The sequence below is a fragment of the Asterias amurensis genome, chromosome 2 (assembly GCF_032118995.1).
Source record: "Asterias amurensis chromosome 2, ASM3211899v1".
Lineage (NCBI taxonomy): Eukaryota > Metazoa > Echinodermata > Asteroidea > Forcipulatida > Asteriidae > Asterias > Asterias amurensis.
Window position 1 is genome coordinate 22,509,757 of NC_092649.1, and position 25,344 is coordinate 22,535,100.

A 25,344-nucleotide genomic window follows, 5' to 3' on the forward strand; every position below is an offset into this window, starting at 1 on the left:
TTTATGATGGTATGAGACAAACCACTGTACTGCACAGGTCATTGGTTTGTTAATTTTGTTAAACAAATCCCTAATCTTTTTCACTTTTAACTTTTTAATTTTTAATTACTATAGTTTTACAGAATTTTTGGAATCCTTTTGTAGTTTGTATTTTTTTTTAATGGTTTAACTAAGGTAACAGCTGGACTTGCCTATTTTATATAATTTTATTGTGGGTTTTAATTCAGAAATTTATTTTCAGTTTTGTTTTCTTATAGCTTTTGTATTTAGCTGTTAAGCGAATTGGGGAATGTTTTGTTATTATTGTTATTGTTATAAATCCACAACTAATAGGGTTTACATCCACGCTATGCATTTGATCCATCAACAATTTAGCCTATATTAATTGTGGATGACAGATCCCAAAAGAAACTCTAGCGTAAGACGCTGTATTGTTTCAAGATGAACATTTTTGTGCAGTAAAGTAAAGACAGCATCTCCTACACCTTGTTTGCTCTATAAGCAAACTGATGGATCGATCTGTGGTTTGTGACAAATACAAACATTTAATAATCTGCTCAAAACACTTCATAGCAATTCCAAGTGGCCATGGTCAATAATTGTTCATAGCAACTTGTTTGGGCATTTTGGATATCAGAGTTGACCATAGAAGATATAAATACCTTCAGACCAATATCCAAAGACCATTGATACAGGCAGTGAAAAACTGGGGCAAGTGTTAGAAGGTGTACACCTTTTTTGGGATGATCATGGCTTTGCAGAAATTGATGTATGACAAAATCATCTCTGTAGCCTCATCAGTGTGGCAGATGTTTTAAAGACCTCTCAATCCCTATAGGCCTACTACAAGCATGCCATTAGAGTAGCCATTAGTTCTTACAAGTGTTTAAGATGGTTTTAATCATTGAACATACTTGGGTAGCAGTTGAAGGTGGTGTATACCTAGCCCTTCATCTTCAGGGACGGCCCCTTTTATTTAAAAAATGGGGCCAGTTCTCTGAACTTCTTCCATCCACTCCTCATGCCGGATTTCAATGCTGCATCTGAATAGCTCCCTCGGCACCCATCATGTCATCAAGGTAGCAGAACGACTCAACCATCTCAAACATGTCAAGAACGTGATGCTAGCAGCCTCAACTCTACCTTTCACGCAACTACATCACCTGTGAACCCATGTCCTACAAATGTTACACTGGACTGACTTTGCAGCTACACCCTTCCCACACACACCACACAGCCATGTACCAGAGCTCGTCATTGGTCCATTGATGATTCAACTAACCATCACTATGGTCTCCCCAGCCTTTATCTTCAGACCCTTAGTTTCCAGACATATCTCCATGCTACAATCTTTGCCTGTAAGTACTCTTTTGTCCCTGCTTGATGATAGTTTTTTCACACTCCTTGCACATTTCCATAGCATTTGTCAAGCATCTGTTCCGTTACCAAAAAAACAAACACTAGGCACAAAGATCAAAAATGAAGAGAAAACAAACAATCATCTTGGGTTGACCAAAGATCCGAGGGCAGGATGATGCAGAGGGCTAAGATGACGTATGTGGGTTTCTGATTTTCTGATGGCTTAGGGACTAAATAAAAAAAATAAAAAAACAGGTTGGAGGTTTCTGCATTCAATGTCTGGCATGGGGTTTCTCGGTAGGTATCAGCAAGTGTCAGTCGGTGCTTGTAAGTGTTGTAAGTGAGTTAGGGTTAGAGTAACGTTTAGAGTAAGGGTTAAAGGGTTAGGTTGAGGATTAAGGCGAATGTGAGAGTGAGGGATAGGTTTATAGTTAAGTTTAGGCAGACACCTACCTAGAAAACCCATCACAGACATCAAATGCAACATCACTTACTTTAAAGAAAATTCACCTCAGTCAATCTAACATTTTTGTCAGTTTTGACACAGTCTCTCTCGTCCCAACATACCCAAGTAAGAAGCATGCCTCAACACCAAACAACGCCTACAAGTGGATCCTTTCACGACAGACAGCACAAGCCTCACTTTTTAACAAGTCCACAATCTTCTAATAACCTGTGTATTTTTATCCAGCTGGGTCGGCATTGGATCTCCTCTATTCCTGGTCCTGGCAATTTGCTCATACATGTATGAACTCTGTTCCAACTGCCAACTGGATTCCATCAAGAATGTTGATCTTACCCTCTGCTCTTCTATGTTGATGATACCTTTGAGGTTTGACCCAGCTGCAAGGCAGTTCCTCCAACACCTAATAAACCAGCAGCCACTGATCAAATTCACCATGGAACAAGAGAAGAACAACACCATGTCTTTTCCTAGATGTTCAAGTCACCAGACAAGCAGATGGCACCCTTGTCCAAACAGTAAACTACACCGGAAGCAGACACAATGACTGATTTCCTTACAACCCTTCATTCCATTATCTACACTTCAAGTCTGCCATCCACAACACTTGAACCCACTGACACCTAGATAGCTTGTAGCACCACTTCACCACATCAAGACACCACTGCAACTACACCAATATAGAGCAGCATGCGGAGGAGGAAGCACTGCCGTCAAGAGCGTCGTTGATGGAACCGCCGTCGCGCTCCTGTAGATTGGTAAAAACCCAGCTCTTGTTTCCATTACTGTGTAGCGTGCAGTGGAAGCAGCACTGCTGTCTTGATCCAGGACGGTGCGCAGCCCGTTTTCCAGACAATGTAGGGCCGCCACCAGAACTGCCGAGTCCTCATAGCCGGCCAGTGTGAGGTATCCGGACAAGAGAAGCAAGAAGGACGATGTGCGCATGCCGAAGCGAGATGCCGAGTCCATTTTCCTGATTACCTCCTCCATTTTCCCACACACTTTGTTGGCAAAGGGAAGTTTAGGGGAAGTCGACCCCCTGTCTGCAGCCAGTTTGTCTGACGCAGAGTCCGGCAGAACTTGGGTCGAAAAATGTTTATCAAAATCCCAGGCAGGGAACCGACAATATGAATCAGCCCACTTGGGGTAAGCAATCCAAGAAGAAGCTGACATAATGCCCTCCATGCGATCAGTACATACGCACATGGAGCAGGGCCTGTCCTCCTCTTAAACGATCACAGTTCAACAGGGGAGTCATCCGTTTACTCGGCCGGAAGGTCCAGTACCCGGGCCATGTCCCTCTGGACAAGGCGCAGTTCAGCAATTAAGAGCCGTTGAACACTTGAGCCAAACTCATCCTCTTCAGGGACGAGTTGCTTTGTGGGGAAATCCACATGGTTGGTGCGGGCCGGGTACCCTGAGCCGTGTGGAGGGGGAAGCTCTCCGGCTTCGTGCTGGTAGAGCGGGCGGTGCACTCCGGAATTGAGCCACTCTTTGCACTGCCTCTCTTGGTCGTTGCCCTGGCACCAGTTTTTTTGCCTTGCCGGGGCGTTTGACCTTCAATTTGGTTGACCCACGCATGCTGACCGAAAAGGGGGAGCGGAAAGCATCCACTCTTTGATCGGTGGGTCCACCAACTGATGCAGCCGACTAAAACTGCGGGGCTGGTTGAAGTGCTGCGAGCTAGGCGATGGAGTGTCGCGGGTGCAGCCCTCCGAGAGCTCTGACTGTCCCCGGGGAACGGACACAACCCCGGTATTGACAGTCGAAGCACTCCCCAATTTCTTTACACTACTCATAATTTAACTCATAGAAATCAAACTATATATTTCTCAAACTCTCTACAACAACAACTATAAGTCTACAACTTCTAGTCTTTAGGAAAGCTCTCAGCAAAGGATAAGGCGCTCTTATTTTATCACAAAAATGGTGAACTATTGGACACAGATTTATCACGTCCTTACCCACTCGGGACTAAGAGAAAAGAGGACGACTACGTGGCAGGCATGTCGCGGGGCGTTGTGGGTAGGACGGTGGAGGGCGCTATTGTGTGTGTGTGAGTGAAAGTTTAAGCATTTATTGCCTCGCGGCATAGGGAACATGCAAATTAGTAATTTGACTCTACCGGTATGTACAGTGAAGTAGACTCGAGTTGTTTTATTTAACCAAACAAATACTTCAAGACCACTATTGGCCAATAAAACCCATAAGCAGCATGAACGGATCAGTGCGAATGAGGAGAACTTGTGGTTTGAAAGTTTCATTCACAATCATTGCCAGTAAAAGTGTAATTGGTAGGCCTATAGAGAAATTATTTTAAGAAGTAAATTAGTAAAATGATGTACAGAGGAAATCCCACGGGGACACAGCGGTTTGCTCATAAAACTGTTTTTATTTCTTTATTCTTTTTGTTATTTATTTATTTATTTATTTATTTACTTGTTTGTTAATTCATTGTTATTAATTTAGTTATTTAACTTTTTTTTTTATTTATCTATTAATATCTCTTTATATTCATCTATTCATTTATCTATAAATATCTCTTGATGGGTGGAAGGAAAATCAGGGTTATGTATCTTGGGTTCACTGAAGAAACAATGGTAGGAGGGTGCACAGGTCTTAAAATGACAGTATATGGGTGTGCGATGGCTTGAGCCTGACGGAAAGATCAGAGCTGCTTGGTGATTCTGCATTCAATGACAGGAATAGAAGAGGTGGACAGGACCACAGTCCACAATCAACCACAACCCTAACTCTAACCCTAACGCAAGTCCACACCCTGGTCTTGCAAACCTAAAAAACACTAAGCCACCAAGACACAACCAAAACAAACTAATGCCACCATCTAAGCTATACCTCAAGACTAATCAATCTATATCATGTACGCCACTGTTTTCATATCCATCACAACTAGAACCATGAGGGTGACTAACATTCTGTCGACCAACACTAACAGACGCCTACCAAGAAACCCTATGCCCACCACAAAAATGCAAGATCACCAGGCAAGCCATCATCACAACTATCTACTGTCATCCCAAGCCCTTTGCATCCTCCTGCCCTTGTTTCTTTGATCAACCCAAGATACACAATCCTGATGTTCCCCTCTGCCCCATCATGGCATCCAGGGGCGTAACAACCTCTAACATGGCTAGACATATTACCAAGATCCTCCACCCACTTCTCATTGTATTTTATACCTTTTTTTAATTTACAGGTTGAATTTAAAATAGGAAATCTGTTGTGTATCTTGGGTAACTTTTTCGGATCGATAGATATTACATGTTTTTTTACTAATATGTTTGATTGATTATATATCTGTTTACTTGTACTTGTACCTTTATTGTTTTATGATCATATTTTTGGGATGTTATTTTTCACCTTCTAATGATTTTGCTTTTTGTGGTTAAATGATAGTTTTTATTGTTGTAAAGCGCTTGAGGGCATTTTTAATGGGTTTGACGCTTTATAAAAAGAGTTTAATTTTTACTTTTGATTACTATTATGAGCAAACTGCTGGGTCGCGATGGTATCTCGTCTATTCCTATTTTACACTTTTAAAGTACCATTTCTATAAATCAATGACTTTTGCTTGATATACACGTTTCTAGTGGGTTTCATTCTGGTATTCCTTCTTACAAACTTGATCTTTGATACTGAGTAGTAATTGCATGGTCCATTCTAAAAACATCACTGAAATATATACGCAAACAATGAAAATGGGCAATTCCTCTTGGAAGGACACAAAAAGTGATGCTGCATGACTTATGCAGAATCATTTACAAATTTCAACGCTGTTTGTGATAACATAAGAAGTAATATTTGGCACTGTGCTTACACAAACAAGTGCCTTTGCATAGATTTACAAAATTGATGCAATCTGTACTGACCTGATTCCATTCTTCTTCTTGCAAGCTTGAGTGTAGATCCGACCTTGACACAAACATTGATAATGCTTGATTTCCCATCAAACAAGAAGCTGTAAAGTCATGCATCTTGGTATAGTTCAACCACATCTGGAAATAAAGTGAGAACTTTAATTGAATGGGCAAGTTGTGATTTTAAATTTCTTTGATGAACAAACAGAGGCATGAGAACCACAATGAGAGATAAACATAAGTATGCACTCATAATGGGCTCTTCCACCAGAGGGACAACCTTAGCAAAGTATTTTTACTAATGTAATAATAATTCTAAGCAGTTTTACCTGAGTGCGCCTTGTTGCTAGACAACATCTGAGCAGAATACACACAGTTGAAGACGTTTTGAACATCTCATTCTCCTATGCTTCCCAGGCCGCGTCTCTATCTGCAACTTGCCATCAGGCAATGATTTCACTACAATAAAGCTTCATGGCATCAAATAGCACTTTAGGGGCTTGAGCCACTTAAGCTGCCATTGCATGAGGCCCTGATGGAATGCCTCCCTTCACATCTTCCAACACATCTGTCTCATTCCGAACGATTCCTGCAAGGGCATATAAAAAAAAAAAAAGGGGGTTTGAACAAGGGCAAATTTACGGGAGCAGGAATTGCAAGTCCAGCTCCAGTCAATTTACCTTGTTCAACCAACATTTTAAAGATCTACCCAGTCAGTTTCCTTTCTGGTTTCTTACTTAATGGGTAAAACAAGTGTTCAAACACAATGAAAAAACCTAATAATGTCACAGGAATAGAACAGACCATGCAACCTACTAGCAGATTTGATAATGATTTTTATGATGGTATGAGACAAACCACTGTACTGCACAGGTCATTGGTTTGTTAATTTTGTTAAACAAATCCCTAATCTTTTTTGCTTTTAACTTTTTAATTTTTAATTACTATAGTTTTACAGAATATTTGGAATCCTTTTGTAGTTTGTATTTTTTTTTAATGGTTTAACTAAGGTAACAGCTGGACTTGCCTATTTTATATAATTTTATTGTGGGTTTTAATTCAGAAATTTATTTTCAGTTTTGTTTTCTTATAGCTTTTGTATTTAGCTGTTAAGCGATTTGGGGAATGTTTTGTTATTATTGTTATTGTTATAAATCCACAACTAATATGGTTTACATCCACGCTATGCATTTGATCCATCAACAATTTAGCCTATATTAATTGTGGATGACAGATCCCAAAAGAAACTCTAGCGTAAGACGCTGTATTGTTTCAAGATGAGCATTTTTGTACAGTAAAGTAAAGACAGCATCTCCTACACCTTGTTTTGCTCTATAAGCAAACTGATGGATTGATCTGTGGTTTGTGACAAATACAAACATTTAATAATCTGCTCAAAACACTTCATAGCAATTCCAAGTGGCCATGGTCAATAATTGTTCATAGCAACTTGTTTGGGCATTTTGGATATCAGAGTTGACCATAGAAGATATAAATACCTTCAGACCAATATCCAAAGACCATTGATACAGGCAGTGAAAAACTGGGGCAAGTGTTAGAAGGTGTACACCTTTTCTGGGATGATCATGGCTTTGCAGAAATTGATGTATGACAAAATCATCTCTGTAGCCTCATCAGTGTGGCAGATGTTTTAAAGACCTCTCAATCCCTATAGGCCTACTACAAGCATGCCATTAGAGTAGCCATTAGTTCTTACAAGTGTTTAAGATGGTTTTAATCATTGAACATACTTGGGTAGCAGTTGAAGGTGGTGTATACCTAGCCCTTCATCTTCAGGGACGGCCCCTTTTATTTAAAAAATGGGGCCAGCTCCCTGAACTTCTTCCATCCACTCCTCATGCCGGATGTCAATGCTGCATCTGAATAGCTCCCTCGGCACCCATCATGTCATCAAGGTAGCAGAACGACTCAACCATCTCAAACATGTCAAGAACATGATGCTAGCAGCCTGAAGACTACCTTTCACGCAACTACATCACCTGTGAACCCATGTCCTACAAGTGTTACACTGGACTGACTTTGCAGCTACACCCTTCCCACACACACACCACACAGCCATGTACCAGAGCTCGTCATTGGTCCATTGATGATTCAACTAACCATCACTATGGTCTCCCCAGCCTTTATCTTCAGACCCTTAGTTTCCAGACAAGCTCTCCATGCTGCAATCTTTCCCTGTAACTCTCTTTTGTCCATGCTTGATGATATTTTTCTTCACACTCCTTGCACACTTCCATAGCATTTGTCAAGCATCCATTCCGTTACCAAAAAACAAACACTAGGCACAAAGATCGAAAATGAAGAGAAAACAAACAATCATCTTGGGTTGACCAAAGATCCGAGGGCAGGATGATGCAGAGGGCTAAGATGCAGTATGTGGGTTTTTGATTTTCTGATGGCTTAGGGACTGAATAAAAAACCAAAAACTGGTTGGTGATTTTGTATTCAATGTCTGGTATGGGGTTTCACGGTAGGTATCCGCAAGTGTCAGTCGGTGCTTGTAAGTGTTGTAAGTGAGTTAGGGTTAGAGTAACGTTTAGAGTAATAATCCTTTAGCATTCAGAATTATTTGAGTTGGGAGTAATTCAACCTTGAAAACCCCCGAAATATTGATGAAAATCAGACTCTGTTTTTTCGAACTTCGATAACAATTCTACTGGATAAAACATGGGCCCCATACACATAGCCGAGTGGCTACAATCGTCATAGCTTGGCTCTCTACGCGCACCGTGTAATACACACTTAAGTTACTGAAAACAATATTTACGACTAGTCGCGAATTTAGTCACGACTAGTCGCAGAATTATTCACGACGTCGTAAAAAATATACGCAACTAGTCGTGAAAATATTCGCGACTAGTCGCGAAAATATTCGCGACTTGTCGTGAGTAAATATACAACGTTGCGAAAATATTCGCGACTTGTCGTGAATAAATATACGACGCCGCGAAAATACTCACGACTGGCTGTGTCCCTTCAGGGCCACCATATTATGTAACCCGTAAAGAGAGGTGCCTGCCGCGCAAAACATTTGTCCGGCCTGATATTGTCTTGTGTTAAGAATAGTGCATTTTAATAGGCCTATTGGTAATTTTTAACTTGGTTTTAGGTCGTTCCTCCGATGTTTAACCCCGGGGTGGGGGTGTCTGATAGGCCCAATGCAGCCAAATTATGAATCAAGGGCCACAACTTAAATAGTATACACCTTTCAGCCGCACAGCTGGTGTCGTTATTAAATTACGGGCTTAACGTTTGAAAGAATACCACCACGACGCGCGGTGTCGGCCGGGGGCGGAGCTCCAAAAGGGGGAGATTTTAGCATATTTTAAGAGGTTGTATCTCATAAACGACATAAAGAATGGATTTTATTTGTGGTTTGTGTTCTTTTTAGCCATAGTGGAACAATTAAACAAAGTTTGTAAATCTGAGGTAATTTGACAACTGGTTAATTTCAACCCATAGGTTTGTACATTAAATATTTGGGGGAGGGGGTGTCTGACAGACCTAATGCAGCAGAAAATTTGTCTGGCGGTTGATTTTGTTTACTTAGTATCATGGTAAAGCCCATTTCCACTTGGTTTCATGTGGTACCTAGAATGTTTGGTTCAGCCCATTATTTTGCCTCTTTGTTGGGGGTCCATGCGCCACATGCAGCGGGGGTCCCCGGCAGACATCCATATCTGATTATGTCACGTTATCCACTCAACGTTCCCGTAGTCAAATATTGGTACCTCGTTCCTTTAACCAAAGTGCTCTGGGCTTCCGGTCTAATATTATCATTTCCATCAAACTGCCATATCAAAACAAAATAAAAACTTCCATAAAAAAAACAGACAAGTCAAAATGAATTAATTTAAACGTATCATTTAATTAAATTTATTTTCATTTATAAATATAGTTTTATTTATCAAAAAATATATAACAGTCTATTGGCTTTGCTATTGTTCAATAACCACTGTATACAAAAAAATAAAATGAAGCCCCTACCCCCCACAAAATACACAAGCAACTCTTAATATAGCAAATATCAAGAATTATTTTAAAACTACAATCATGAAGATTTGATGAATTAACTTAAATGCATCATTTAATTAAAAAAAAACATTTATAAATATTATTTTATTTATTGAAGCAAAATATATAACAGTCTATAATTGGCTTTGCTATTGTTCAGTAACCACTATATAAAAATTAAAATTAAAAATAAAAAATAAATTATTTTAAAACTACAATCATGAAGATTTGATATCAGAAGATGAACTGGCAATGTATTTAAAACATTTCAAAAGAATTTCACAAAATATTTGGAGAGAATTGTTTTAATTTAATTTAATTTAATTGAAATGATTTGATGTTTTTAACTTGTAAAGACAGTAAACTTAAAGACACTGAACACTATTGGTAACTGTGAAAGACGAGTCTTCACAGCTGGTGTATCTCAACATTATGCATAAAATAATTACAAACTTGTGAAAATTTGAGCTCAATTGGTCATCGAAGTTGTGAAAAGAAAATGAAATTAATGAAAGAAAAAACACCCTTGTCCTACGAAGTTATGTGCGTTTATGGTTGATTTCGAGACCTAAAGTTCTAAACCTCGAGGTATCACAATTAATTTCGTGGAAAATTACTTCTTTCTAGAAAACTACACGTTACTTAATTCAGAGCTCCGTTTCTCACAATGGTATACTAACAACAGCTCTCCATTACAATCCAAACTCACAAAATTTTCTTTGAATCTACACATTTTGGTTGTTTAGCCAGTCTCAACTGATAAAATGTCTTCAGTAGCCCGTTCTGTATTATTATTTGGAACCATAAAATCATTGGAAATTTGTTGACCCCAAGTCTGAAAAATTTTGACCATACCGACATAGTTCTATTTTTTTTTATTTCGGACCAAAAATCCAAACTCACAAAATTCTATTTAAATCTAAAAGTTTTGGTTTTATACCCAGACTCCACATGTAAAATATCTTCAGTAGTCCGTGCTGAATCATTTGGAACCATAAAATCATCGGAAAAAATTTCACCCTAAATCTGAAAATTTTGACCATACCGGCATGGTTCGATTTTTTTCATTTCGGACCTAAAATCCAAACTCACAAAATTCTCTTGAAGTCTAATAATTTTGGTTGTTTAGCCAGTCTCAACTGATAAAATGTCTTCAGTAGTCCGTGCTGTATCATTTGGAACCATAAAATTATCGAAAAAATTTCACCCTAAATCTGAAAATTTTGACCGTACCGGCATGGTTCGATTTTTTCATTTCGGACCTAAAATCCAAACTCACAAAATTCTCTTGAAGTCTAACAATTTTGGTTGTTTAGTCAGTCTCAACTGATAAAATGTCTTTAGTAGTCCGTTCTGTATCATTGGGAACCATAAAATCATGTGAACATTTTTCACCCTAAATCTGAAAAATTTGCCGAACGAGAACTTTTTGAAGTTGAGTTTCTAGTAAAAAATCTGAAAAATGTGCCGAGCCGGTGTCGCATGCAATTGTGTCCTCTATGCAATATTATCCAGCAGACATTATCGCATATGCGATAATGTTCGCCAGACACTTTTGCATAAGCAATTGTGTCCGCCCGGACGCTGCTGCACAATGCAATTGTGTCCGCTCGGACACTGCTGCATAATGCAATTGTGTCTGTCCGGACACATTTGCGGACACATTTGCATGTGCAGTTGTGCCCGCCCAGTGCAAAACCATCCATGCAGTAAATTAAACGCCCTTGGTCGACGGAACACGTTTGGCATTTTTTTACAAGCAAAAGTGTGTGTCATGAATGAAATGGGAAATGTTCGGCTGTTGGTATTCGGTGCAATCATAAAATACGTGAATATTCATGCTGCATACTTAAGTTCAGTACATGCACGCGCTCGCTTACGGGTTTTTTGCATAGCCCCGGTTTGCATATGCAAAATTGTCTGGAGCGGAAAGTTTTGCATGGCGGACACAATTGCATCTGCTATCAAGGGCAAATTTTCAGTTTTGAGATCAAGCAATTTTCGGTGATTTTACGGTTTCAAATGATAGAGTACACATAGTGCATATGCAAACTTTCCAGGGCTAGCTACGCAAAAACGTCCAGCGGACATGTACATGACTGTACATGTATGTGCGCCCGTAAGCGAGCTTGCATGCACTGAACCTACGTATTATGAATATTCACGTATTTTATGATTGCAGCGAATATCCAACAGCCGAACATTTCCCATGTCATTCATGACAGCATGCACTTATGCTTGTAAAATAATGGTGAACGTGTTCCGTTGACCAAGGGCATTTAAGCTTACTGCATGGAAGGTTTAAAACGGGGCGGACACACCTGCATATGCAAATGTGTCAGGGCAGACACAATTGCATAATGCAGCAGCGTCCGGGCGGACAAGATTGCATATGCAAAACCCTCTGGATATTGCATAAAGGACATAATTGCATGCAAAACAGGCTTGGTACATTTTTCAGATTTTTGACTAAAAACTCAATTTCACAATATTCTCATTATATTTCAAACTCTGGTTGATTTACTATTAGTCAGCACTGATGAAATGTCTTTTAGTAGTGCACTCTGTATCATTTGAAACCATAAAATCACCAAAAATTGTTTGATCACAAATCTGAAAATTTGCCCATGCCGGTAGCAGATGCGATTGTGTCCGCCATACAAAACTTTATGCTCTGGACACTTTTGCATATGCAAACTGTCGGGCTCTATGCGAAGGGGTACATGACTGTACATGTACGTGCGCCTGTAAGCGAGCTCACTGAACCTATGCAGCATGAATATTCACGTGTTTTATGATTGCAGCGAATATCCGACAGCCGAACATTTCCCATGTTATTCTTGACATGCACTTATGCTTGTAAAATAACGGTGAACGTGCTCCGTTGACCAAAGGCGTTTTAATTTACTGCATGGACGGTTTTAAACGGGTCAGACACAACTGCATATGCAATGTGCACTTATGCTTTTAAAATAATGGCGAACGAGGGCGTTTAATTCCGGTCCGAAATGAAAAAATCGAACCATGCCGGTATTGTCAACATTTTCAGACTAAGGTTTTAAAAAAATTTGTGAATTTTATGGTTTCAAATGATACAGCCACACTACTGAAGACATTTTACAAGTGGAGTCTGGGTAACAAACCAAAATTATTAGATTTTTAGAGAAATTTTTAAGTTTGGATTTTTGGTCCAAAATAAAAAACAAATCGACCATACCTGGGTATGGACAAAATTTTTGTTTTGGGGTCAAACAATTTCCGATGATTGTATGGTTCAAAATGGTACAGAACGGACTACTGCAGACATTTTATCAGTTGAGACTGGCTAAATCACCAAACTTATTAGATTTCAAGAGAATTTTGTGAGTTTGGATTTTTGGTCCGAAATGAAAAAAGTCGACCACACCTGGGTATGGACAAAATTTTCGTTTGGGGGTCAAACAATTTCCGATGATTGTATGGTTCAAAATGGTACAGAACGGACTACTGCAGAAATTTTACAAGTGGAGTCTGGGTAACAAACCAAAATTATTAGATTTATAGAGAAATTTGTGAGTTTAGATTTTTGGTCCCAAATGAAAAAAGTCGACCATACCCGGGTATGGACAAAATTTTCAGATTTGGGGTCAAACAATTCCGATGATCTTATGGTTCTAAATGATACAGAACGGACTACTGAACACATTTTATCAGTTGAGACTGACTAAACAACCAAAATTATTAGACTTCAAGAGAATTTTGTGAGTTTGGATTTTTGGTCCGAAATGAAAAAAGTCGACCATACCCGGGTATGGACACAATTTTCATTTTGGGATCACACAATTTCCGATGATTTTAGAGACTGGGTAAACACCCAAAATTATTAGACTTCAAGAGAATTTTGTGAGTTTGGATTTTTGGTCTGAAATGAAAAAAAGTCGACCATACCCGGGTATGGACAAAGTTCCCAAAAAAACTGTGATGCTGGCACGGGTCGAATTTTCAGATTTGGGGTGAACAATTGTTTGTAATTTTATGCTACCAAATGATACAGAACAGACTACTGAAGACAATTCATCGGTGCAGATTTAGTACATCAGCAAAAGTTTGAGATTAATTGAAGATTTTTTGAGTTTGGGTGTTTTGGTCAAAATCCCCAAAAATCTGTGGCGCCTGCATGGGTCAAGTATTCAGATTTGGGGGTCAAACAATTTTCAGTGATTTTATGGTTTCATATCATAGGCATACAGAACAAAATACTGAAAACATTTCATTAGTGCGGACTGAGTAAATCGTTCTCAATGAAACTCCCTCTCCATTAGGTCCAGTTAAATGTTGAAAGACAAAATCAACCAGGTGTTGTACCATTGGTTGACATTGTTGAAAGTGTTTGCAAAGACTTGTGCTTTTTATGGGGAGAGAGAGTTATTACATGTGCCCATATAATCAAGGATACTAGCAGAGCAAGCAAACAGTAAACATGGATTACCTTAGGCCTATAGGGTGTGCATGCATCATCTGAGGCGCAGCCACTCTTGGACTGTGGAGAACAGCAAGTAGTACAAGAAGAATGGTGCAGGTAAGATTTCAGGGCGGGAAGAAGAGGCGTAGGGTGTAGAGGCTGCAACTGTCCTGTTCAGCTTTTAGCTGCAATTTGGAGGGAAAATGACCTAACACAGTGTTATTAAAACAGTTTGGAATAAATTCCAACCTTTCTAAGTCAACCAAGCATTATTCATAAATACCTCAGGCAGTTTCGCTATTCCTATTGGTGGAGAGCGCGTCACGTGGGTGTGTATAAACCTTTGTTTATGACCAGTAAAAAGTGTTGAAACATGGGCGAGACACCCGAGCTTGCACCTGTTCTTATAAGACAGTTTTGTCATGCCTATTAGTCGAGAGCAACAGCTGAAACAGTTATGCCACATTACACAATACACGCAACGCGCACAGCATTCCCTTATAAGGAGTTGCTTACCCGAGGGCGGCGAAGAGCTTTACCATTTCATAGCTGGAGGGGTGTTGTGTTGAAAGAAATCATTGAACAATTAAACAATTTACATTTATTTTACTTTTTTACAAAGAATTGTTCATGTTTTTGACCGAAACAGTATTCAGAAATGGGAATCAAAGTGTGTTGAATCGGTTTTCACCTAGTGGTTTAAACCCGCCGAGGCCTGGTTCTTGATAATTTACCTTGACTTCCTCTTGGTAAAATTATCAAGAGCCAGGCCTCGTTGGGATTAAACCACCAGTTGAAAACCGCTTCACCACACAGTGATTCCCCTATTTAAAAACCAATGATTTATGTATGAAAGATCAAATTCCCCACCAAAGGTTTTTTAAAGGATGAATTATTCCCTGTACATTTAAATAATGCAATCAGGAAGTAGGTACGACATCTAAAAAGTGAGTTGAATGTGTAAGATTTCGTTAAAGGTGGTGGACACTATTGGTAATTACTCAAAATAATGATTAGCATAAAAACTTACTTGATAACAAGTAATGGGGAGAGGTTGATATAATAAATCATTGTGAGAAACGGCTTCATGTGAAGTTAAGTGGTTTTCGAGAAAGAAGTTATTTTCCACGAATTTGATTTCGAGACATCAGCTTTAGAATTTGAGGTCTCAAAATCAAGCACATGAAAGCACACAACTTCGTGTGACAAGGGTGTTTTTTCTTTCATTATATGGCAATTTCGATGACCAATTGAGTTCAAATTTTTACAGGTTTGTTATTTTGTGCATATGTTGAAATACACCATGGAGGTAGAATTGGATACACCAAGTGAGAAGACTGGTCTTTGACAATTACCTATAGTGTCCAGTGTATTTAATACAGATTGTCTTAAATGTTGGTACAATTAAATTGCAAGTGTAACAGTCTTAAGTTTACGGGGCTAGTATTTCAACCTTGTATCTAGTACACAATACTTCTTGGCCAATATAATTTCACATTTCAGTTCCCACATTGTCCCGAGTCATCTAAATGTTATTGTTGTGAAACAGTTTTGATGAGTGAAAGGGTGGACAAACATTTTACCGAAAATCTCCTTTACCACAAAATGCCGAGAATGCCTGCTATTGAGAGTTCCCTGACGAAATTCTCCAACATTGAAAATGTTTCCAATGAAACAGAGAGAGTGCTCATCTCTTAAAGGTTGACTCGCTGATAAGAGGAAGTTGTAAGCCACAAAGACCTGCGTGTTATGACAGAACGTATGAGATCTATTGAGAATTTTGTACGTTTGAGTTTTTGGTAAAAAAAATAATAATTTCTGTCAGTTTGGAAAAAATTTCAGATTTGTGGTCAAAAATACTGTTAATAGTAATAATAATATGCCTTTGATATTTTGTCATGGGGCTCGGGAAAAAGTACTGACAAACTCAGTATACAGAGCTTACACACATCGGTGCGTGGGTAAAAAAAAAAATTAACATACAGGCCTAGCACATTGAACTTCTAATTAGTTGAACACTTTCACCTTGGTTTCTTAAGTCGCTCACTACATTTCATTTGCTTGGGCAAGACAACAAAACACAATTCAATTTGAACAATGAAGATTTCTTGCTTAAACACCTGGGTATCTTGACAAAGCCAAATCTCCCAATAGACAACATACCTGTATTTGAAAATTTCTTGCTTGAACATTTCTTTCTTGAAACAATCGCTCATAAGACAAAAACAACACATTGAAGATTTCTTGCTTACTCCATGCTTAAATACATATCGCTCATTGGAAAAAATAACTGTAGGATAAGTAGGCCTACTTGAAGATTTCTTTCTAGATTGAAGTTGAAACCTCCTTCTTGACATTTCGCTCATAAGACAAAATATGACACACTCTAAAATTTCATGGACCATGATCTTTGGAAGAAAGTCTGCTTGAATGTACGCAACTTGCCCTTGCTGAAACACTCACACGATACGAGTCGTACGACTGTACTTATACTAGTTTTAACTGCTGTGATCTCGGCCTCCCCGGGGCCCTGCGCGTGGCTGAATGCATACCGTGTTTTTGGCTCATCTCTCCCCGTCATGATCGTGTCTCCGCCCCGGTCATGTCGTCCGTCCCGGTGCTTCCGTGGTAAGTGTTCGAAGTAAGCTCCTTGGACTTCGGGGATAACTTTCCGTATGGCGCCACCACTTTTTCACTCATTTTTACAAAAAGGGATATGTCAATCAGGTAAATTAGATACTATATTATTTTATTTCGAATGAAAAAGTGGTGGCGCCATACGGAAACTTTTCCGCCTAAATTGGAGCAATTAATTTATTCCAAAGAGTAGAAAATAGATGGTTCCATCCTGCGGTTATTAGTCTTGGCCCAAGACGATGGTGCTTGATTCTGGATAGTGTACTACGCGCGGTTGAATCGCCAAAGCGCGCCCGCCACGGTATGATTTAGTTACGTGGACGGCTCGAAATCTAGACTACACTCTGCAAGCTTTTTCTGCTGCTAAAATCATTTCAAATAACCCTTTTTCCCAAAAAAAGAAAACAAAAAGGTGTCCTGTAAAAAGGAAGCAGGCGGGGACGCTAAACATTTCTATTTTTTTATTTTTAATTGGTCTAATATTATTATGTTTTGGGTATTTACACACCCACAGAGCCTGTTTGAGAATGCCGTGTACAACTCTAAATTGGTACTTGGTGATCACAGTTGGTAATTTAATCCTTAAATACAGTCCAAAAGTTTTATCTTTATAATACAAAATGATATAAGTTCTCTATAAGATTTTATTGTTTTCGCAATCTTTTCTTACCTGCTGACTATGTCGACTGTTTTAGAACTGCATTGTTGTGTATCAACTATATATCAGTTGACATTATTTAATAATAATCTTGCACTTCTTTGCCCCCCCCCCCCCCCCAAAAAAAAAAAAAAAAAAAAAAATTAATCTTTGCCCCACCAAATGAAAATGCGTAGTTACGCCACTGATGCATTGAGATAATGAGGGACAACTTGGTAAATCTGCCTGTATACACCCAAGCCAAATGAGTGCACTCCTTTTAGATACCCATCCTGTCTTAAAAATGACAGTTGTTGGGTTTTATAGCTAAAAATGAGCTTTACTTCGTTGTGGGGTTGTAACATATTTGACACTTTATGATTAATTGATCTTATTTGAATAAACAAATTGCAGTCTAGTTGTTCCACTGTCTTTGACAGATATCTTTGTCGTTTTATGCAAATATAAACACGTCTTTTTTAACTATAGCACCCCCCCCCCCCTTTCAGATGCTTGATTTCGAGACCTCAAATCCTAAATCTGGGGTCTCGAAATCAAATTCGTGGAAAATTACTTCCTTCTCGAAAACTACATTACTTCAGAGGCAGCCGTTTCTCACAATAAACCTCTACCCATTACTCGTTACCAAGAAAGGTTTTATGCTAACTATCTATTTTGAGTAATTACCAATAATGTCCACTGTCGTTTAAGCCTACATACGCAGAACATAAACTGGTTGTATTAGTCATGTATAGCCCACCCTTCGTGTGTCTTTACCAAATATTGTGAATTATCTAGCTCCTGCTCGTGTATTCGGATGGCCCAAGGTATACAGAAAATGTTTTTAAACAAACCTGCTGAGATCATAGAGCTATAAATGGCTGAGACTCGGAAGTGTTTTGTGGTTATAACAATCCATCAACAGAGGGCGCTATTTACAAATAACAGTCTCCAAATTTTTGGCAACTCTTACGATGCCATGGGTAGGCTACTGCTTGAAGGTCATCACCCACAACATGTGCAGGCGACACCTACTATAACATTTTAAAAGAAATCCAGCCTTCTTTTTATTTGGTCGTTATTATACACAATTTTTTCACATGAGCAGTGAAGTGTATTGCCTGCTGCTAGATGTATAGGGCCTAACTTCATTATGACTGTATAAGCACAGAAACACTTGCTTAGCACTGAATAGCTTTAAAAGAAAATTGGTTACCAGCAACAATTACATTTTAAGTTTACATCGTTGTGATCGGTGGCCCGGGGCTAACTTTTTTTCCCAAAACGACATTGCAATGATTTGGTAAAAGAGCAGGCCAATTTCATTATGACGTAATCTGACGGAAAGAACCAACACAGCGGCAGGGGAAAAACATATTGCAATGCAGTTTGGAAAAAAAATTGCGACCCGGGGTTGGGGGTTGGGGTTGGGTTGGGACGGGGACGGGGATGGGTTGGGTGTTGGGGTTGGGGCTGGCAATGGGGGGGGGGGGGGGGGGGGGGGGTAATGCTTCTCATACTGTGTTCTTATACGGATTATTTCTCCTATTTGGAACATGTTATTTAACTCTGAAATTTAATGGCAATAAATTAAGTATACATGAGCTTTGATTAGTACATTGCATCGTTAATTTGAGAAACATTTCACTCATAATTGGTACATACGGGTATGGAAAACAGGTATCATTTTTTATTTCTAAAAAATATTGAATATAGGATGGGGTAAATGGAACCTTTTCAGGAAACATGCTAATTACATTAATTCTCGCATGCGCACGGCCCATGTTGGTTGGCAAACGCCATAGAGTTGTGCACTAAGCAGACGCACAATCACGTCTGCGTCACCATTACCCGTTTATAAAACAGCCCAATCGATGTTCCCTAATTTTTTGCCAACCAAGTTAGTGCGCACTTCATATTCCATGAAAAGGGTACATACGTTTGATGCATAGAGCTATAAACATGCATATAGCTCTATTGTTTGATAGCAATTACTAGTTAACAACAGGGTAGACCACGTGAAGGTTTTCATCTCCCACCCCACAAATGGCAGTTAAAAGTGTCCTTAATACATCGTTCAAGGCAGTGGACACTACTGGTAATTACTCAAAATAATTATTAACATAAAACCTTACTTGGTACTGAGCAATGGGGAGAGGTTGATGGTATAAAACATTGTGAGAAACGGCTCCCTCTGAAATAATTTTCAAAACATTTGATTTCGAGACCTCAACTGTAGAATTTGAGGTCTCGAAATCAAGCGTCTGAAAGCACACAACTTCGTGTGACCATGGTGCGAGCAGGGTGTTTATTCTTTCGTTAATATCTCGCAACTTCGCTGACCGATTGAGCTCAAATTTTATGCACATGATGAGATACACCAACTGTGAAGACTAGTTTTTGACAATTACCAATAGTGTCCACTGTCATTAACACGCTATAAATAAACACTAAAGACAGTGTCACGACCTTGTAATAAAAAATATGTAAAAAAATATGTTTGGTGAATAGATCTATACAAACAAGTTTTATATAGCTCTATTGTTCGATGACAATCAGTTAACAGCAGGGTGGACCACGTGAAGGTTGTCATCTCCCACCCCACAAATAACAGTTAAAGGGAATCTTAATACATCCTTAATGAGTACTCAATAAATAACACTAAAGACAATGTCATGACCTTGTAGTTAAAAAATTGTTTGGTGCATAGAGCTATACAAACAAGTATTTATATAGCTCTTTTGTTGGATGACAAATAGTTAACAACAGGGTGGACCACGTGAAGGTTGTCATCTCCCACCCCGCAAATAAATGTTAAAGAAATCTTAATAGATCCTTAATGGTCCTAAACACCATATAAATAGCACTAAAGACCATGTCATGACCTGGTAATTAAAACATTGGTTTGGTGCAAAGAGCTATACAAACAAGTATATATAGCTGTATTGTTTGATGACAATTAGTTAACAACAGGGTGGACCACGTGAAGGTTGTCATCTCCCACCCCACAAATAACAGTTAAAGAAATCTTAATAGATCCTTAATGGTACTAAACACACATTAAATAAACACTAAAGACAATTTCATGACCAATATAATTAAAACATTGGTTTGGTGCATAGAGCTATACAAACAAGTATATATAGCTCTATTGTTTGATGACAATTAGTTAACAACAGGGTGGACCACGTGAAGGTTGTCATCTCCCACCCCATAAATAACAGTTAAAGGAATCTTAATAGATCCTTAATGGTACTGAACAAACATTAAATAAACACTAAAGACAATTTCATGACCAATATAATTAAAACATTGGTTTGGTGCATAGAGCTATACAAACAAGTATATATAGCTCTATTGTTTGATGACAATTAGTTAACAACAGGGTGGACCACGTAAAGGTTGTCATCTCCCACCCCACAAATAACAGTTAAAGGAATCTTAATAGATCCTTATAGGTACTAAACACACATTAAATAAACACTAAAGACAATTTCATGACCACTATAATTAAAACATCGGTTTGGTGCATAGAGCTATACAAACAAGTATATAAATTATAGCTCTATTGTTTGATGACAATTAGTTAACAACAGGGTGGACCACGTGAAGGTTGTCATCTCCCACCCCACAAATAACAGTTAAAGGAATCTTAATAGATCCTTAATGGTACTAAACACACATTAAATAAACACTAAAGACAATTTCATGACCAATATAATTAAAACATTGGTTTGGTGCAAAGAGCTATAGAAACAAGTTTTTATATAGCGCTATTGTTTGATGACAATTAGTTAACAACAGGGTGGACCACGTGAAGGTTATCATCTCCCTCCCCACAAATAACAGTTAAAGGAATCTTACGAGATCCTTAATGTTACTAAACACACATTAAATAAACACTAAAGACAATTTCATGACAAATATAATTAAAACATTGGTTTGGTGCAAAGAGCTATAGAAACAAGTATTTATATAGCTCTATTGTTTGATGACAATTAGTTAACAACAGGGTGGACCACGTGAAGGCTGTCATCTCCCACCCCACAAATAACAGTTAAAGGAATCTTAAGAGATCCTTAATGGTACTAAACACACATTAAATAAACACTAAAGACAATGTCATGACCAATATAATTAAAACATTGGTTTGGTGCATAGAGCTATACAAAAAAGTATATAAATTATAGCTCTATTGTTTGATGACAATTAGTTAACAACAGGGTGGACCACGTGAAGGTTGTCATCTCCCACCCCACAAATAACAGTTAAAGGAATCTTAATAGATCCTTAATGGTACTAAACACCCTATAAATAAACACTAAAGACAATGTCATGACCTGGTAATTAAAACATTGGTTTGGTGCATAGAGCTATACAAACAAGTTTATATAGGTCTATTGTTTGATGACAATTAGTTAACAACAGGGTGGACCACGTGAAGGTTGTCATCTCCCACCCCACAAATAACAGTTAAAGGAATCTTAATAGATCCTTAATGGTACTAAACACACATTAAATGACCACTAAAGACAATTTCATGAACAATATAATTAAAACATTGGTTTGGTGCAAAGAGCTATAGAAACAAGTATTTATACAGCTCTATTGTTTGATGACAATTAGTTAACAACAGGGTGGACCACGTGAAGGTTGTCATCTCCCACCCCACAAATAACAGTTAAAGGAATCTTAATAGATCCTTAATGGTACTAAACACACATTAAATAAACACTAAAGATAATTTCATGACCAATATAATTAAAACATTGGTTTGGTGCAAAGAGCTATAGAAACAAGTATTTATATAGCTCTATTGTTTGATGACAATTAGTTAACAACAGGGTGGACCACGTGAAGGTTGTCATCTCCCACCCCACAAATAACGGTTAAAGGAATCTTAATAGATCCTTGTTGGTACTAAACACACATTAAATAAACACTAAAGACAATGTCATGACCAATATAATTAAAACATTGGTTTGGTGCATAGAGCTATACAAACAAGTATATATAGCTCTATTGTTCGACGACAATTAGTTAACAACAGGGTGGACCACGTGAAGGTTGTCATCTCCCACCCCACAAATAACAGTTAAAGGAATCTTACGAGATCCTTAATGGTACTAAACACACATTAAATAAACACTCAAGACAATGTCATGACCAATATAATTAAAACATTGGTTTGGTGCATAGAGCTATACAAACAAGTATATATAGCTCTATTGTTTGATGACAATTAGTTAACAACTGAGTGGACCACGTGAAGGTTGTCATCTCCCACCCCACAAATAACAGTTAAAGGAATCTTAATAGATCCTTAATGGTACTAAACACACATTAAATAAACACTAAAGACAATTTCATGACCAATATAATTAAAACATTGGTTTGGTGCAAAGAGCTATAGAAACAAGTTTTTATATAGCGCTATTGTTTGATGACAATTAGTTAACAACAGGGTGGACCACGTGAAGGTTATCATCTCCCTCCCCACAAATAACAGTTAAAGGAATCTTACGAGATCCTTAATGTTACTAAACACACATTAAATAAACACTAAAGACAATTTCATGACAAATATAATTAAAACATTGGTTTGGTGCAAAGAGCTATAGAAACAAGTATTTATATAGCTCTATTGTTTGATGACAATTAGTTAACAACAGGGTGGACCACGTGAAGGCTGTCATCTCCCACCCCACAAATAACAGTTAAAGGAATCTTAAGAGATCCTTAATGGTACTAAACACACATTAAATAAACACTAAAGACAATGTCATGACCAATATAATTAAAACATTGGTTTGGTGCATAGAGCTATACAAAAAAGTATATAAATTATAGCTCTATTGTTTGATGACAATTAGTTAACAACAGGGTGGACCACGTGAAGGTTGTCATCTCCCACCCCACAAATAACAGTTAAAGGAATCTTAATAGATCCTTAATGGTACTAAACACCCTATAAATAAACACTAAAGACAATGTCATGACCTGGTAATTAAAACATTGGTTTGGTGCATAGAGCTATACAAACAAGTTTATATAGGTCTATTGTTTGATGACAATTAGTTAACAACAGGGTGGACCACGTGAAGGTTGTCATCTCCCACCCCACAAATAACAGTTAAAGGAATCTTAATAGATCCTTAATGGTACTAAACACACATTAAATGACCACTAAAGACAATTTCATGAACAATATAATTAAAACATTGGTTTGGTGCAAAGAGCTATAGAAACAAGTATTTATACAGCTCTATTGTTTGATGACAATTAGTTAACAACAGGGTGGACCACGTGAAGGTTGTCATCTCCCACCCCATAAATAACAGTTAAAGGAATCTTAATAGATCCTTAATGGTACTAAACACACATTAAATAAACACTAAAGATAATTTCATGACCAATATAATTAAAACATTGGTTTGGTGCAAAGAGCTATAGAAACAAGTATTTATATAGCTCTATTGTTTGATGACAATTAGTTAACAACAGGGTGGACCACGTGAAGGTTGTCATCTCCCACCCCACAAATAACGGTTAAAGGAATCTTAATAGATCCTTGTTGGTACTAAACACACATTAAATAAACACTAAAGACAATGTCATGACCAATATAATTAAAACATTGGTTTGGTGCATAGAGCTATACAAACAAGTATATATAGCTCTATTGTTCGACGACAATTAGTTAACAACAGGGTGGACCACGTGAAGGTTGTCATCTCCCACCCCACAAATAACAGTTAAAGGAATCTTACGAGATCCTTACTGGTACTAAACACACATTAAATAAACACTAAAGACAATGTCATGACCAATATAATTAAAACATTGGTTTGGTGCATAGAGCTATACAAACAAGTATATATAGCTCTATTGTTTGATGACAATTAGTTAACAACTGAGTGGACCACGTGAAGGTTGTCATCTCCCACCCCACAAATAACAGTTAAAGGAATCTTAATAGATCCTTAATGGTACTAAACACACATTAAATGAACACTAAAGACAATTTCATGAACAATATAATTAAAACATTGGTTTGGTGCAAAGAGCTATAGAAACAAGTATTTATACAGCTCTATTGTTTGATGACAATTAGTTAACAACAGGGTGGACCACGTGAAGGTTGTCATCTCCCACCCCACAAATAACAGTTAAAGGAATCTTAATAGATCCTTAATGGTACTAAACACACATTAAATAAACACTAAAGATAATTTCATGACCAATATAATTAAAACATTGGTTTGGTGCAAAGAGCTATAGAAACAAGTATTTATATAGCTCTATTGTTTGATGACAATTAGTTAACAACAGGGTGGACCACGTGAAGGTTGTCATCTCCCACCCCACTAATAACAGTTAAAGGAATCTTAAGAGATCCTTAATGGTACTAAACACACATTAAATAAACACTAAAGACAATGTCATGACCAATATAATTAAAACATTGGTTTGGTGCATAGAGCTATACAAAAAAGTATATAAATTATAGCTCTATTGTTTGATGACAATTAGTTAACAACAGGGTGGACCACGTGAAGGTTGTCATCGCCCACCCCACAAATAACAGTTAAAGGAATATTAAAAGATCCTTAATGGTACGTAACACACATTAAATAAACACTAAAGACAACGTCATGACCAATATAATTAAAACATTGGTTTGGTGCATAGAGCTATACAAACCAATGTTTATATAGCTCTATTGTTTGATGACAATTAGTTAACAACAGGGTGGACCACGTGAAGGTTGTCATCTCCCACCCCACAAATAACAGTTAAAGGAATCTTAAAAGATCCTTAATGGTACGTAGCACACATTAAATAAACACTAAAGACAATGTCATGACCAATATAATTAAAACATTGGTTTGGT

At 37.9% G+C, this 25,344-nt stretch overlaps 2 long non-coding RNA genes across 5 annotated transcripts in view; one reads left to right on the forward strand and one right to left on the reverse strand.

Annotated features, from left to right (window-relative positions):
• LOC139954144 (uncharacterized) overlaps positions 1-25,344 on the forward strand; it is a 193,462-nt gene that overhangs the window by 113,155 nt on the left and 54,963 nt on the right. The window lies entirely within an intron of this gene.
• On the reverse strand, positions 6,199-17,035 carry LOC139954252 (uncharacterized). Of its 3 annotated transcripts, none has more exons than XR_011788080.1 (4): positions 16,340-17,035; positions 15,776-15,916; positions 14,204-14,384; positions 6,199-6,289 (listed from the first exon to the last, which is right to left on the reverse strand). It is a non-coding gene; the product is annotated as an uncharacterized lncRNA (long non-coding RNA). The 3 variants fall into 3 exon arrangements; XR_011788079.1 differs by having other exon boundaries at positions 14,204-14,361; positions 15,760-15,916; positions 16,340-17,033; XR_011788078.1 differs by having other exon boundaries at positions 14,204-14,361; positions 16,340-17,032.